The sequence below is a fragment of the Spermophilus citellus genome (genome assembly GCF_964194105.1).
Source record: "Spermophilus citellus genome assembly, chromosome: 7".
NCBI classification, from domain to species: domain Eukaryota; kingdom Metazoa; phylum Chordata; class Mammalia; order Rodentia; family Sciuridae; genus Spermophilus; species Spermophilus citellus.
The window spans coordinates 109,821,726-109,839,492 of NC_138188.1; the positions used below are offsets into that span (position 1 = coordinate 109,821,726).

The following is a 17,767-nucleotide window of genomic DNA, read 5'->3' on the forward strand; positions in this document are numbered from 1 at the left end:
GGTTTATCTCAGGTTTGACCCCATACTCAGTTCTCTTCTCATTTGGCTTTGTCCCAGGTTGACACAGTATGGGATCTTTATGGTATAAACCTGTTATCAACACAATTTTGAAATCTGAAAATATTCCAAAATGAATTCCTGTTGGGTGAAGCAGCGCACACCTGTAATCCCAGCTCCTTGGGATGCTGAAGTAGGAAGATCACTAGTTTAAAGCCAGCCTCAGCAACTTAGGGAGATCCTGTCTCCAAATAAAAAAATAAAAAAGGATGGGAATGTGGCTCCGTGGTTAAGCACCCCTGGGTTCAATCCCTGGCATGAAAAAAATAATTGTCAATTAATTAATAGAAAATGAATTCCTTCAGGATGCTTAGTCTGCATGTAGATGTAAACTTGCCTAAGAACTAATTGCTAGAACTGTTCAAAGCACCAACACTTCTGTGCCCTCCAATACTCTCTACAGCCCCAGTGGAAAGTAAAAAATAAGCCAACCCATAGGCAGGTTGGCTTATTTTTTTCTTAGAAAAAAATAAATATAACATATATGTAAGTTGTAGAATAGAGCACTATTTTTTGTTTTTCTTTCCATACCACCTAGAAAAATGCATGGTATGATAAATAATACATGTTGAACCAATCAATGAATCTTTTCTGAATAAATGAATTAGAAAGATAAGCATTTCTGGGCTGGGGTTGTGGCTCAGTGGTAGAGTAGTCACCTAGATTGGGTGAGGCACTGGGTTCGATCCTCAGCACCACATAAAGATAAATAAATGAAGGTATTGTGCCCATCTACAAGATATATATATATATATATATATATATATATATATATTCCCATAAATATGTACAATTATTATATGCCAATCAAAAATAAAAACACAGTGCTGGAGGTGTAGCACAGTGATTATATATATATATATATATATATATATATATATATAGAGAGAGAGAGAGAGAGAGAGAGAGAGAGAGAGAGAAACATCTCCCCAATAAAATATCCATCAGTTAGTCAGACAGCTAAAAGCATAATTCCAAGGTGAATAGAACTTCCCTACCAAATATATGGGGTTTGAACCTAGAGATGCTCTACCATTGAGCTACATCCCCAGTCCTTTTTTAAAAAAATTACAATTGTAGATGGACATAATGCCTTTATTTTATTTATATATGGTGCTAAGGATAAAACCCAGTGCTTTGTGCATGCTAGGCAAGTGCTTTGCCACTGAGCCACATCCCCAGCCCTTTTTATATTTCATTTTTTTCTTTTTATTTATTTATATTTTAATTTTGAAACAGGGTCTCACTAAGTTACTTATGATCTTGCTTAGTTGCTGAGGCTGACCTCAAACTTGAGATTCTCCTGCCTCAGCCTCCTGACCCCCTTGGATTACAGGTGTGTACCACAGTGTCCAGCTGGATTCTCTTCTTTTCTTTTTTCTTTATAAACCTGTTCCTTAGTGTCTGGGGAATCAATATAGAAATGCATGGTTACTTTTATCATATTCCCTACAGTGCCTTGTTCAGCCAAAGAGGCCTGTGTTACTTAGTCAAGTGATCGTTCACTCTTTTATTCCCAGTATCAGATGAGTCATTCTAAGAGTCAGATTATTTGCTCAAAAGTTTAAATATAACATCAGCAAGTTCAGCAGGTCTTTTCACCAAAGTTTCTTATTTTAAGACAAAAATATAAACTGTCATTAGCTAGAGCTGGTCTTAGCTGGTGGAGTCTTTTAATGAACTCTCTATTCTGAGCCCCAGCAGTTTTGGGGCATATTAGTGCCAGAAGAGCATTTGATCAGCCTAAGTGGCAGAGTAGCCTAGAAGTTACCAGGATGGGCTCTGCAAACAGACTTCTGGCTTTGGAGTCTAGTTCTCCCTCTTTCTATTTTGTGATCTGGGGTGATTACTTACCTTGTCTATACATCAGTTTTCTCATCTGTAAAATTAGGATAACAATAGAGTAGGCACCATATCTTTTTGGTTTTGTTTTGGTTTTGGTTTGGGGATTAAACCCAGGGACGCTTTACCACTGAGCTTCATCTTCAGTCCTTTTTTTATTTTTATTTTTATTTTTCATTTTGAGACAGGGTCTTGCTAAGTTGCTGAGGCTGGCCCTGAAATTGTAATCCTTCTGGGATAATAGGTATGTGTCACTGTCCTAGGCCAAGTACCATATCTTATTAGTATTGTCTTCCCAGCTCTTAGCACAGTGCCTGGCCCAAGGTAAAAAAGCAGTAAATAAGTGTTGAACTGTCACTGAGAAAAAAACTCTAAATAAACCCTCTAGCTTCACTTGCTTTTAGCTGACTATTTTTTATGGAAAATTTTTCTATGTTAAGAAACTTAAGATTTGGGTACATCAAATAAAACCATCTTGGAGGGGGGGAAATCAAATCCCACGAGGGGAAAAAATAACACTGTCTGGGATATAGCAGAACTCAGATAATATAGCCTTATAATTGAAAAATTCTAGGCATCTCATAATTGACCTTTTAGTTCAAAATGACCCAATAAATGTGCAACTTGTGGTTTTTGATGTTGAGGTCCATAGACAAACTAGAAAGTCTTCAAAACTTGAGTTGATTTCCACAAGGGGTCATTTGACTTGAATTGGCCTTTCTTTGTCTAAGAGCCAGCAACAGTGCCCATCTTCTTGGCAGCTTCTTTCTTGGCATCATGAGCCTATAGACCACAGAGTCATCCACCTTGGAGTGGGAAACTCATGGGACTCCAGCACTTGTACGGCTCAGAATTTTTGATCTCCAGCAGCATTCCCATGATCTTTCCAGCCAGGTTTGAATGTATTATTTGGACGAGTGGAAACAAATGTTCTCCCATTATTTGCTTCTGTTCTTGAGGTGGTGCTACAGCCAGCATGGAGGCAGTCAGAGGCTCTTGCCCTTGTGCATGGACTGCAGGGTGAGTGCCTGCTGTATGGCAGGGTGAGGGCTGTGGGTGCTGGAGGCATACTTATATGGTGCCACAGCTGGAGGAGCATCAGCATCAACTCCAGCATGAAGTGTCAGGTTTGGCACAACTTTGAGTGACAGTAAGGAGGCCACAAGAGGCCGGAGCATTACGGTTGGAGATAGATGGTGAAGAGTAAGACAAGACACAGATTGGCATATAGCACTTGCCATTCCTTAAAAGCCTTGAGGTCTTCCACATTGCTGCCAGCCTCATCTGTGCTCACTAGTTAAGTGTGTAATATGGAAGTGTTCCCAGAGGCTGCGGAACTGCTGGCATGAAGTAGCCACCAGTTGCAGGTTGGAACTGATTTAAGATGGCCATGGCAGGGAGTGCTCTCCTTCTAGCCAACCACTGCATATACTGAGTGGTCAAATGGGCCTTTCTCTCTTCCTTTCCCCCAAACCCATGATGTGTCCATTCATTTCAGGGACTGTTTTGGGTGCCTCTTCAGGAGATGAGAAGCAGATGAAGCCAAACCCTTTGCTTTCTTTCATCCTCCAACATGACCTTAGCACTGGTGATTGATCCAAAAGGAGAACACTCTTTCCTTAATTTCTCATCATCAATATGTCTTCCAAGTTCTTAATGTAGGGATTCACCTCCTGGTATTGATTTGTTCTCTTCTGTTTCAGCACTCAAATTTTTGTTTTAATTCAGCCTGCTGTTGTACTTTCTTCATGGGGGGTGGTATTTACTGGGAATTAAACCCAGGGGCCCTTAACCATTGAACCATATTCCCAGACCTTTTTCATATTTCATTTAGAGACAGGGTCTCACTGAGTTGCTTAGGACCTTGCTGAATTGCTGAGGCTGAACTCACAATTCTCCTGCCTCAGCCTCCCAAGCCACTGGGATTACAAGTGTGCACCACTATGCCTGGTCATTTTCCTTTCTTCTGTGCATGGCCTATTGATATGACTTTCCCACTGATTTTTTCCATTCATCTCTTCCACTTATTGGCATCCTCATGATTTTCTTTTCTTTTTTTCTGATGGCATTTTATTTATTTATCATAAAAATTGAAGTAGTATATTTCAAATTTCTTACAATCAAGGTTTAAATTGAAAGTGTGTACACATATATTTATATAATAAACATGACTTATTTAATTATATATTATAATTATGATATATTGTGTTTTTGTTATTTAACAATAATATGGAAATAAATGTCTACCATAGGTGACCAAATATTTTCCTGACATCACATTTTGTTGAAATAAATAAGCTATGATGCATTTAAGCATTTTTTAAAAATATTTTTAGTTGTAGATGGACACAAAACCTTTATTTCACTTATTTATTTATTTTATGTGGTGCCGAGGATTGAATCCAGTGCCTCACATATGCAAGGTAGGTGCTCCACCACTGAGCTGCAACCCCAGCCCGACATTTATGCACTTTTAACTACTACTGCTTAGTTTCATACATTTTGTGGCAACTTTTGTTTAACATTAATGTCAAAATGAAATTAAAATAATATAATCCTACAAGTTTTTTTTTTTAACAACTGAATTCTGAAAGCCCTTGTGGTTATCAAAACTCACAAAGCCAAAGCCTTTACATTCCCATTGGGATCTCTCATTGCCTTGACATTCAGAATCTTACCAAACTGTCTGAATAGCTTTTTCAGACTCTCATCCTCTACCTCTTCCCCAAAGTGGCTTCTTTGTTTGTTTGTTTGGTGGTTGTGGTGGTGCTAGAGATTGAACCTAGGGCCTTATGCGTACTAGGCAAGCACTTTGCCAACTAAGCTATATCTCCAGCCCCATTCCCAAAGTTTTTGATATAAACATTGGTGAATCCTTTAGCTTTGGTTCCAAGCTCAGCTTCCTGTTTTTTGAGAGACTTAAATCTGCCCACAGACACTCTGCTGTCATTGAGGGGCATGCTGTTTATCTTCTCCACCGCCTTGTCACAGCCTCTTGGGTCTCAAAGGCGATAAACCGTTAGAGCTGTTCTCATCACACGCTACCTTGCAGGACAGAATGTTCCCAAAAGCAGACAAAGTTTCATAAAGAACCTTCTTATCTATAGATTTGTCCAGATTTTCTCAAAGAGGGATCCCTCTGTGACCACATGATACAGATCAGTTTTCCCTTAATCACTTCAAAGTTCATGGTATCCAAGGTCTGCTCAGTGGTGGCTGGCTGATGGAAGCTAACATAGGCATTTAGTTGACTTTTTTTTATTTTTAAGGTTTTTGTTTGTTTGTTTTGTTTTTTGGATATTGATAGATCTTTATTTTATTCATTTATTTATATGCGGTGCTGAGAATCAAACCCAGTGCCTCACACATGCTAAGCAAGTTCTCTACACTGAGTCCCTAATAGACTATTAAAATCACTATTTTGGAAGGTCACACAGCTGAGCAATTAATTATTAGTCTCCCACCAGCTTTGCTGTAGATGACACCTCTGACTGAAGCCACCAAACAGGTTAAAGCTCTTCTCCAGAAAAAAAACTGCTTTCTGTTCTCCACACTATTCTGTATCTTAAACTGCAAAGTTAGCTATTCCTGGGAAAAGGAACTAAAATGACATGAGTCATAGAACTTACTAATCACTAATTTTTCCCTAGATTTACAGAACCAGGATACTGAGTGACTTTCAGATAACAACCACATGTGAATCAGAAAAGCAGACGGAGGTGGAAGGAATTTACAACTTTCCCCCACAGACTCATAGACTAAAAACATACTTCCCCCAAATTGCCATATAAGCCTTGTGCCTCAAGCAGATGGCCTTTGTTGGTGATAGTTATCCATCTTTGGTTTACCAACTTTCCAAATAAATCTTTTCTCTTGCTCCAACTGTTTGGCCTTGAATCACTGGCCTTTTCCAGAGTTAGGAAAGGAATTGGGTTCAGTTCAGAACCAGCACTGTCCACAGACACCTGCAAAAGATGGTGCTCTGTGCTTTGGGTTTGGGTAGAATTCTTCAGTTTGCCAAATTCTAGTCCTAAATCAGACTAGAGTAGGCTCATATGGCCAGATCTTGAGACCTTCTGTGGCTGGGGATGTAACTCAGTTGGTAGAGTGCCTGCCTCGAATGCACAAGGCCCTGGGTTTGATCCCCAGAACTAAAAGAAAAAAAAAAAAAAAGACCTTCTGTGGCTTCCATCCTTATTTCAAGGGAAAATTTGAATTTTTCAAGGGAAATTTTAGCATGTGTGAAGGCCCTGGGTTTGATCTTTTAGGGAAAGAAAACTTCACCTCTTTACAATAAAGCCATAGCCAGTACATCCAGCCTATCTTCTCTTCTCTTGCACAATTATGCCTATTTCCTGTTTCCTCACTCCCAATCAGAAAGGCAAATGAATATTATCCTGAAAGTGGAAAGTAAAAAGGATTGAAGGGAGACAGTTTAGAAATAGCACCCTATCTTTGGGACATAGTGCCTGGCACCGTTGATTCTGTTTCCTCTTTCTTTCCTGATTCAGAGAGTGGTAGAAGTCTGGAATGATGATGGTTTTATGAGAGTCAGAGAAGCATTTGACTTTGCTTAATCTGTCAGCTGTGCTCACCTACTTAGATGTGACCAAGGCAGAACACACTCTGAAGATCTTGCCCTTGAGAGGGTTGTTCTCTGGACTGAAACCCAATCTAATATGCATTCCCATAGTGAGCAAGCACCACCTTACCATCTTCTTCTTTTAATCTAAAGTGGTATTTAGCCTGGACAAAAAGGAGATTGGCTCAACGTTAAAAAAATATTTGTTAGTTGTAGATGAATATAATAGCTTTATTTTATTTGTTTATTTATTTATTTCTTTTATATGGTGCCAGGGATCATATCCAGTGCCTCATGCATGCTAGGCAAGCGCTCTACCACTGAGCCACAACTTTGGCCCCTCAACACTTTTTGATGACATGAGAGCAGAGGGCTAGAACAGATACATTTTGGAATCCTCTTTCACTCTTAGAAAATATGTAGGTGTTGCCTCCTATTAGCCAGGTGCCATGCTGAAAGCTTTTATATGCACTTATCATTTAGTTCTCATAACATTCTTGGGGAGGAGCTAACATTTCCTTATTGAGCAGATTAAGAAAGCTTACACTTCAAAAGGCAAAGAAATTTGACAAGATCACTTAGTTCCCAGTCAAACCTCATTCAGTGAACATTTGTTGATCCCCTGTTATGGATCAGGCACTGGAATAAGCTCTAGGAATAGGAAATTAATAAGAAAAATAGTCCTGCTGGGTGTGGTAGTGCATGCCTGTAATTCCAGCTGCTCAGGAGGCTGAGGCAGGAAGATTGTAAGTTCAAAGCCAGCTTCAGCATCTTAGTAAGGCCCTGAGCAATTTAGCGAGACCCTGACTTAAAATAAAATAGGAAAAGGCTGAGGATGTGCCTCAATGGTTAAGTCTATGACATATCACGGAATCACAATAAATGCCTGTCAAGCAAAGGCTGAAACCCATACATTCTGAAGTGAGTCTGCAGAGCATAGAGGAGGTGACCATTAAGCCTATTCTACTCATGGCCCTACCCCCACCCCACCCCACATCTGCCTTCTGAGAGAGTCCACTGCAGTACCAATGCAGCATGACAGTGAAGTTTGCCCATGGGCCATGTCTCGGCATCAATGCTGCATAATATGAGTAGTAGGGATCATGTGTGGGAAATTTATTTGTGCAGCACGTAACAATAACAGCAGATGTAGGGCAGCATTTCATAAGTCTTTATGAAAAATCCATGAATCCTCTCCTGGAGAATGTAAACAGGCACAGTATCTAAAAAAGGAATCTGATAGAAAAAGTTTGGAAAAGCCTGAAAACTCTATGCCCTTCTTAGAAAGATACAGTGTGTATTGGTGAAATAAAGGCTCAGAAATCTGGGGATAAAGAAAACAGTCAACACAAAGCACCGCTGAACACAGTTCATGACGTACTAGTGTGGAGGAACAGATAGTGAATTAGAGGTCAAAAGACAATAACTGAGTTATCTCTGCCCCTAATGCAAATGTTCAAGATTTGAACATTTAAGGCTCCCTTTTGGAGACTTAAATTCTTCATTTGTAAATTAAAAGAAATGAAACTTTAAATCTAAGGACTAGGGACTTAATTCAGTGGTAGAGCACTTGTTTAGCATGTGCGAAGGCCCTGGGTTTGATCTTCAGTACCCCTTGTCTCCTCCCACACACACTCACAAGCCCATTGCAATATCACATGCCTATAAACCCAGCGACCTGAGAGGCTGAGGCAGGAAGATCCAAGTTCGAGGTCAGCCTGGGAAATTTAGCAAGGCCCTGTCTCAAAATAAAAATGAAAAGAGAGCTGAGGATGTAGCTCTGTAGTAGAGAGCCCCTGAGTTCAATCCCCAGTATCACACACACACTCAATCTAAAATGGCCCTTCTAATGGCCCTTCTAATCCCCAGTTTCTATCCTGCTACAACAGATGAACAGCTCTGGCTTTGATGCTTTTGCTGGATGTATAACATGATCTCAGCTCTGCCCTACCCAGCCTGAGAACAGCTGGGCAAGAGCTTGGATGTTCTCTTAACGTAGCCATTCCCTTGGTTGGCTAGGTCAGAATGGAAATTATCTGGCAATTCTGAGCTATTTGTGCCAACTCCACAACCTTTAACCTCAGAAGAATCACCATTCACTTTTCCTTTTCTCCTAGGCAAGGTATGCACCACTGCTAGAATCATCACCCTAAATGTCCAAAGAAGCAATTGGTTTCATAGTAAAGTGAAACTCTATTGTCAAGGTAAGGAAGTAGTAGTGGATAGGAGAAATCTGATAATGATTATTAACCAGGACCATGAAACCCAAGTGCCTGCCAGGAGACAAGCTACCCAAGCATGTAGAGGGAGAAATGAGGCCTGAAGTTCCCCTGGTCTTAAGAGAAGACATAACGAGGTCCACTCCCCTTAAAGTTCATGTATGGAAAAGAAAGTACACTTGGCTCAGGTCAGATTTTGGAGTCATGGATAGTTCACATGGATAGAGTCAGCTGACTGGTATTTCCCACTGATGGAAAGGAGGACCCTAAAAGGAGGACCCTGTTAGCATGATACCATGTTCAGAACAAAGAGACCACACTTGCTGCTACAAAGGGTAGCTTCCAAATGGCCACTGTTTAAGGCCTACTTTACATGTAAGAAGAGTGGGGTTATCCTATGAATATCATCAGAAAAGGCAGAATGCCATCATTATTAGGAATGATCTGTAGCCAGGATTTCTCTTCCACCCTCTCCAGGATCCTTCCTTTTTCCTTTCCTCTGTCCTGAAATATTATAGAGTATCCTGGTCTTGCACTGAGTTTCAGCATATTCGTGGACACTGTGTTAGGTAAATTTTTGTCTCTGTGACCAAAATACCCAAGAATAACTTAGAGGAGGAAAATTTTATTTTGCCTCATGATTTCAGAGGTTTAGTTCATGGTTGGCCAAATTGCTCTGGGCCCAAGGTGAGCAAGAACATCACAGAGGAAGGGCGTGGCGGAGGAGCACGGCTCCATTTATGGTAGCCAGGAAACAGAGAGAAAAAATGGCAAAAGGGCTGTAGAAAAGATGAACCCTGCCAGGGCCACCCCCAGTGAATTGCCCCCAGTGAATCACCTGTTCCAGCCAAAGCCCCGCCTGCCTATAGTTACCTCCTAGTTCATTCAAACTAGGATGAACTGATTAGGTTACAGATCTCACAGTCCAATCATTCCACCTCTGAACATTCCCACATTAACACAGGAGCTTTTGGGGGACACCTTATATCCAAACCATAACAGATCTCATGCAGATGTGTACAGTGTCACTTTTATAGGGGCTAGGTTCAAAAGTGTTTGACACAAAAATCAAGCATCATCACAATTAACCTTGGAAGTATTTTAAATCTTATGTAAAATTGGTGAAATAGTCACACTCTGAGAAGAACAAGGACAGCCAAAGGACTTTATCTTAACTGAGAAATTACATTACTCATCCTAACTTCCCAGGCCATGGATGGACTTAGCATACAGAGTGGTGCTATTTAAATTGCTATTTCTTGGGGCTGGGGTTGTGGCTCAGCAGTAGAGTGCTCACCTTGCACGTGCGAGACCCTGAGTTCGATCCCCAGAACCACATAAAAATAAAAATAAGTGAAATAAAGGTATTGTGTCCAAGTACAACTAAAAAACAAATATTAAAAAATTGCTATTTCTTTCGTGGGATTTTGTTTTTCTTCTATTTTGCCTCCTCACAGTTCCTTCTCTCAATATGACCCTCTGGCCTCCCTTCCCTTTTCTCTCTTTTAATTTTGCTTCAAATGCTAGTCTCTAACTTGCCTTATACTAATCTCAGCTTTGGTTGGGTTTTAAATTTGGTTTCCTCTCTCTTATAAAACTCCTTGTGATTACATTGAAGCCACCCAAATAACTCAGGATAATCTTCCATCTCAAGATTTTTAACCTGGCCTGGGTGTATGGCTCAGGGGTAAAGCACTTGCCTAGTATTTGAAAAGCCCTGGTTTGATGCCAGTACCATCAAAGAAAAAAAAAATCTTTGACCTAATCACATTTCCACAGTCCCTTTTGCCATGTAAATTAACATATTTATAGGCTCTAAGATTAGGACATGGACATCTTTGGGGATCACCATTCTGCCCACCACAGAAACCATGTCTTATTGGCTGCTGTATCTCCAGCAGTTAGCACACAGCCTGTCTCATATATTAAGCTCTTGAGAAACAAGTGTTTAATTGGCAAGTGAGAAATGGTAAACTACTTTTTTTTTCGTGATATTAGGGATTTCAACCCAGGGGTGCTCTACCACTGAGTGCTTCCTCAGGCCTTTTTATTTTTAAGATAGTACCTCACTAAATTGCCCAGCTTGGCCTTGAACTTGTGATTCTCCTAAGCCTTCCAAGTGGCTATGATTGAAGGCATACACCACTTGTACCTGGTGTAGATAAACTAAAATCTTATTTTTTCTGTTTCTTGTTTCCATTTTCATTTTAGTTTCTGGTTGCTCTATTTTAAGTTGATAAGGACCTACCTATGGCCAGGCAATCTGCTCCTCCAACTGGCCATGAATGGACAGCCCTTGACATTAGGGCTTGTCATCTAAGGTTGAGTGGAACTCTAGTTTGCAAGTAAATTTTAAAAGTGCAGACTGACTGTGTCACTGGGATGAGGACCCTGAGGTGGTCCCCAAATGGAGGTAAACCTCAACTCAGGTCATGGGGGTACTAGACATCATACAAAAAGGAATTTAAACACATGTCAAAGTGAGGCATAGGTTGATTCTATTAAAAGAAAGCAAGAATCCGCACTCTGTGACAGAGTGTGGGTATAGGAGAGGGTGCACTAGCTTCACCTGAGCAAGACATATTTATGTGTATAAATTTATAGTGTTAGAGAGATAACCTAAGAGGGTATTTTTAATTCTTTGTGTTGGTGACTTAACATGTTAATCATTACTTACAGTTTTAAACTAATCAGCTGAAAACTGCTCTTTTTGGAGGGTGAATCTAGGGGCACTTTACTACTGAGGTACATTCCCAGCCCTTTTATTTTGAGACAGGATCTTACTAAATTTTTTAGGGCCTTGCTAATCTGCTGACCCTGGCCTCAAACTTGCAATTCTGCTTCAGCCTCCTGAGTCACTGGGATTACTGGAATGTGCCACCATGCCCAACTGAAAAATCTTCTTTACCATAATGGCATAAATCTCCCACTTTTAGGAGTTAATAACACAGGATTTGGAGGAAACAAGCCAGGGATTGTTTTTGAGGAAAAGTCTTTATTTCTGCAGCAGGGGTTACCATCTAGGGGTGCTGGGTTTGTTGTCTCCATTCAGCAAAGAATTGAAGAACAGGACACAAAGATAGCAAGCAAGAAGTAGGTTTATTGAAAAGAGATATACAGAGATAAACTTCTCCAAAAAGAAGGGGCCCCGGAGCTGAGAATCCAATGGGGAATTTTGGTCTATTGTTTTTATGGTCTCCTTTCCTTATCCCTTCCCCCGTCCATGAGCTCCTCACTATTACTGATCAGTGCCCCCTCTGTCCATGCATCTGTTTTTGTTTTTCTATTGGATCTCCCACTTAGGAGCACAAGTTTGGAAGTGTCTGTCTGCTTGGGTTCCCTGCATGTGTCCATAAGCACTTTCATCAACAGGAAGTTGACCTCATCAGAAGATCCTCTCCATGCTCCTTTGTTCTGGCCCTGACCCTGACCCTCCTCACTTGACATCTTGCCCTGACTGCCTGACTCCTTCTATATCTCTCTCAACTTCCCCTCTCAGAGGACACCCTGACTACTGTTGGGAGTTGGGACGATGACCGCTCTGACTACTTCAAGCTGGAAAGGGGCGTTGTAAAGCTTGAGTCAGGGTGTCCTCCTGAGGAGAAGTCAAGGCAAAGAGCTGTGTTAAGAATGGTTCAGGGCTGGGGATGTGGCTCAAGCAGTAGCGCGCTCGCCTCACATGCGTGCGGCCCGGGTTCGATCCTCAGCACCACATACCAACAAAGATGTTGCGTCCGCCGAGAACTAAAAAATAAATATTAAAAATTCTCTCTCTCTCCTCTCTCACTCTCTCTTAAAAAAAAAAAAAAGAATGGTTCAGAGGTGAAACTGGGAAGCACATTTATGTGGAGTTTCATCTGTATAGCCATTTTTCTGATCCTAATATACAGACAAATATTACAACAAGAAAATGAGATTAATACTAAAGCAAATATTATTTTAAGGTAAACAGAGCAAAAGAATATCATTATGCAGTTGGAGAAAGAAACAGAAAATTATTCCAATGATAGTTGGTATTAGTAGTTATTAGATGTGATATATCAATCAGCCTGTTAGCTATAATTCGCATATGTATTTTATATTGATTTAATTGATGTTGATTATTAACAAATCTTTATAGTACTTTCATTAAGGACATCTATCAATGGTTGTAAACTTATATACATATGGGGTAAAGGTAACGGTTTTGGGTTCCATGTTAGAGTAACATCATCTACTTTATCAGGTAAAAGATGTCACCCTGTCAATGGAGGACCTCTAGGTATTCTACACACCCAGCAAAAGAAGAAACTTGAGTTAAAAAGTTTAAATCAGATCGATTATTAGTTGCTAAGCAGGCATGTTGAACAATTACTTCAAAAAGCATAGAAAACTTATGCACAGGATACAGAGTGAGGTCACATAAATTAGAAGAATAGTTAAGTAGACAGGGCTCCATCTGTCTACTCAAACAGCCACATACTCATCCCTGATCACAAATAATACATTCAGATAGGGAATAAGTCACATCTGTTTCATCTACATGGGTACCAATTAAATGAGGCAAAGCAAAGTAGGAATGTAGAACAAAAGGTATAACATGAAAATTACATAAAACTTGTGTTGATTAGGTTTCATAATGCTGTATAGTCCCAGTATAAAATAAATCAGAGCATTGTATATTAAGTGACTGTAAAGCCATCCAGTGGGTTAAAGGAATATAAGTAGAAAATAACTTCCTAAAAGTGATATCATTTCTAGCAGTTAACAGTTGTTGTACAGTCAAGAGCATTTTGGTGAGGCAGGATCATTGTGGGAAGCCATTGACCATTAATTGTCAAAACTTGAGCCACATCTTGTCCACCACTGCATAGTCTGCCCGCCAAGCTCTCAAGGTCAATTGAATTTACTATGCCCAAACTAGTTCCAGCTCCACCAAGCAAGATATCATACCAAGCTCTTTTTTCTCCAGTTACATTGTTTTAAAATAGGAAAAGTCAAATTAAAATGTAACAGATGTTTCTGATAAATTTGAATGACATTTATACAAGATCTGGGAACTCTATTTGTGGAGGCTGTACACTGTTTGTCATATTAAACAAAACAGAAACATACTCCACCCACACTATACAACTGTTGATGGCTGTAGCATTAGCATATAAAATAGTCTGTGGTTTGTTTATAGTAACATTCTCATTAGTACCATTAAAGACAGGATTACCAGAGCAATTGTTGGCTAAGGAACAATACCGTGCAGGAAGAGTTGGCCACAAAGAGGAAACATTGCAGCATGACAAGGTGAGATTTGACATAATGTCCAGTGTAAAAGGAAGCCTTCCCTGTGCCAAGGCATGCAAAGATGGGGATCTCTTCCACACAAGAGCATTTGCTGAAAGAGTCCAATTAGCAAAAACACATTTCTTATAACTATTGCATTTGAAGTTATCTTGTATCCACACTTTAGTATCGTAGGTCCTTACAAGTGAGACAAGTGTAATGCTGGATGGAGTTAAAGGCATTCTGTGAGTCCAGGTGTGTACCACAGTCCAGGTTCCCAGGAGGAAGACTCCTGCAACATATCTTTGTGCATAGTGCACAGCTTGTAGTCATAATTAGGCTTCATTAAAATTAGATTTAGTATGTATTAAGATTAATGCACAGAATAGCATTATTGTTCCTAAATAGGTTAGTTAAGGCTAGGAATAGCTTATGGATAGGATCCCAGTCTGTGAAGCTGTTTTTACTAACCCAATAACCACTGATATTGCAATTAAAAGACCAATAAAATCAAACCATGTCACTTAGCTTGTTTAAACAGAAACTTGAGATCTTCTATTGTAGTGGTCTGTAGGAGCCTCCATTGTGGTGGACTTTAATAGAGAGTCTCCAGGCTTTAAGATGGGTATGATGTATTCAGGGTGATCACTGGGTAAGGACCCTCCCAATTGGACAAGATTTCCTGGAGCAGAAGATGGGGGGGGGGGTCCTTGATGATCTCCCTCAGGAAGTTCTTGTTCAATTTCCGTAAGAATCTGTTAAAACTTGGCCAACTGAGTTACATGGGAACTAAGAGAAATCTCAATATCTAAAAGTAAATTGTTGGACTAAAAAGGCCTTCTGTACAGGGACTCAAATGGATTTAGTCCCTGTCAGCCAGGAGTGTTTCCAAGCCTTATCAGGGACCATGGCAGAAGTTTAACCCATGGGATTTTAGTTACCTGAAGCAATTTTCTTAAGGGTCTCTTAAGAAGTTCATTGGTTTTTTCTACCTTGCCTGAAGATTGAAGTCTCCATGAACAATGAAGATGATATTTAATTCCTAATGCTTGAAAGAGTTTTTGTGTTATTTCTGCCTTAAACACAGGTCCATTATCATTTTGAAGACTTTAAAGGAGATCAAATCAAGGAATGATCCTACTGAAGTAGAAATTTTACAACTTCAACAGCCATTTCAGATCTGGAAGGAAAAGCTGCTACCCATCCACTGAATGTATCCTCCAGAGCTAGTAAATATTTTGAATTCGGTCCTCCAGGCATATGGGTAAAATCTAATGGCCAGTCTGCTTCCAGATTACAACCTGTTCTTTGGTATCTGGGAGGGTGGATATGTTTATTAGAGGGATTAATCCATTGACAGATTTCACAGCTTTGGATGATCTGTTGGACTGTGTCCTTTAAGCCTTTTCCTGAAAACATTTTTATTGTATTAGGGTAAGAGTATTATCTCTTCACAAACGGTAGAGCTGATGAATGGAAAGATTTTAAAACCTTCCATTGGGGAAGCAATAGGATGACTTCAGGAGAAACCCACCATCCTCTAGGATCCAGTTAGTATCCTTGAGTCATAGGCCTTTGTAATCACTGCGAGAAAAACAACAAGTATTTGGCCACTTTCAGCTCCAATTGGGATGGAAAAATTGTTTGTTCTCCTCATCAAGACTTATGGTAGGAAGCATCCTCCAAACCGAGAGAGTTTCAGATGCATAATGGCCAATACAATGACATGTGTCACCATAATAAAAACCCAGTTATTTTCTCATAATATGCAGCTCAGTGGGGAGGCAGTTGAGGGATAGAACAGGGACTCAACCATGTCACAAGTTGTGTCTGGGCAGTATGACTTGTTGCCTAAAGAGTCCCAGGTGGCACTCCAGCCAGCTGTTCTAGCCTCAAGACAGAAGGGGAGTAGAGCTCTGCCAAATGCATCATCTTCCCTTTAATTGAAAAGGCAAAAGGTTTCCCAGAAATCCTCCATAGACCTTTGCATGTGTCTCTTTAACCAGAATTGTGTCATAAAGCCCACCCTGGAAATGAGGGAAACTGGGAAGTTATTTAGTGGGGTAGATTGCTACATCCTTCCCCAAACTGGAGCTCTCTTACAACAAAAAGGATAAGCAATGAGCACTGTCTGATTCCATTAGCACTGGACTGCCGCAGTCTTGGCTGGGCACAGAATCACGAGCCACTCAAGCAGGAACAAAACTTTATTTTGAAAAAGCCGCCAACACTCTCAGCGCCAGCAAGCAAAAACCGGTCCTCCCACGCGGGCGTCTAACCGGAACCGCCGTCTCCGGGACCCGGGGTCCCCCGGACCTCCCCCGGAATTTCCTCCTACTATCCTTCCCCAACCAATGGGAATTCTCCATGAGTCCCCGTAACATGAGTCCAGTAGTAGGCCAAGGTGAACAGTAGGAGCCCAATTTGCATATGAATGTAAATCTTAGCATAATAATACCTCAGTGGCTAGCTGGCTTTACAACCAAAGGTGCCATACATCATATATTTTGCTTGTGGCTCCTAGCACTGGACCTGAAAGGGAGAAAAGAACCACCAAACTTCTCCTCATGCCATTTACCAGAGACTATATTATATGGCCTCTGTATTAGCCTGCTTTCTGTTGCTCTAACAAAATACCTGAGGATGGGTACTTTATTAAAAGATAAGGTTTATTCAACTCGAGTCCAAGATTTGGCAGCCTCTGTGACTTATCTTTGTTGAGGGTCATCACAACATGGTGAATGGCATCATGGTGGGAGGACATGCAAGGGGTAGAGATTGCATGGCCAGAAAACTGCAGAGGGAACAGCCTTGCTCTTTTTTTTAACAATCCCCTCTCACAGGGGGCCCATGTAAAGTCCATTACTCCCTTCTGAGAGCATCATCCCGAGTGACTGAATTACCTCCCACTAGGCCCACCTCTTACAGGTTCTACCACCTCAACACTGCCACACTGAAGATCAAACCTTCAGCCTATGAACTGTTGGGGGACAAACCACATCCACATCATCACAAGCTCCAACAAAGCCAACATCGTAAGAGCAGGATGTCCCAGTCTACAACATGTGCGTATGTGGGGGCAGGGGAAGGTTGCTCCCAGAGTCACTGGAAGCAACCAGAGCCTCCATTCTGGAATGTCTGTGATGTCAAACTTGTCAACTTCTTGTTGCCCAATGATGCTATGGGGCTGCCCCAAGCAGTAGAGTGGTGGAAGGGCCTCCTGCCACTGCCCAAATCTCTTCCCCTGCCAGGCTCCTTAGAAGAGGACCCCAACATTCAATATATAGGAGTGAACAACAAGGCCTTCCGCCTGCAGTGGTGCTCGAAGTGTTCTTTCCATCGTCCACCCCGGACCCACCACTGTCCCGTCTGTAATATCTGTGTGGAGGTAAGTACTCCTCCTTCCTGTCTACTCACCAACCCATCCCAGGGCACCCGGCCAGGACCAGAAACCTCACATCATATGTGGTCCAGGGTTGGGTATGAGACCATCTTCCCACACTGCTACAAGTGGCTCTCAGCCACTCTTGGTCATTTATATATGTTATTGCCTCCAGTTCGGCACCTGTCCTGAAAGGCTGGCCTTGCTTGCACAGGTGCTGACATGCAAAGAGCACCATCTGTGTTAAGCCTGGTGGAGTCAAGGGGAGGAAGGGCAGTGACTGTCCCAACCCCTAGCTTGCTGATACTAGATACCCATTACTTTAGACCAGCTGCTGCCCTGTTCTGGGTATCTTTGCCTGTCCACCTCTGGGTGTCCAATTGAGGGTTTCCTGGGTTCTGAGTGCTCTTCTCTCATGTGCACACCCTG

At 41.2% G+C, this 17,767-nt stretch overlaps 1 pseudogene across 1 annotated transcript; it reads right to left on the minus strand.

Moving 5' to 3' along the window:
* Positions 1-2,697: 2,697 nt before the first annotated feature.
* Positions 2,698-16,841, minus strand: LOC308653376 (polyadenylate-binding protein 4-like; annotated as a pseudogene). The gene is made up of 4 exons: positions 16,798-16,841; positions 4,737-5,150; positions 4,481-4,617; positions 2,698-3,643 (listed from the first exon to the last, which is right to left on the minus strand). The product of its transcript is annotated as a polyadenylate-binding protein 4-like (transcript).
* Positions 16,842-17,767: the final 926 nt, after the last annotated feature.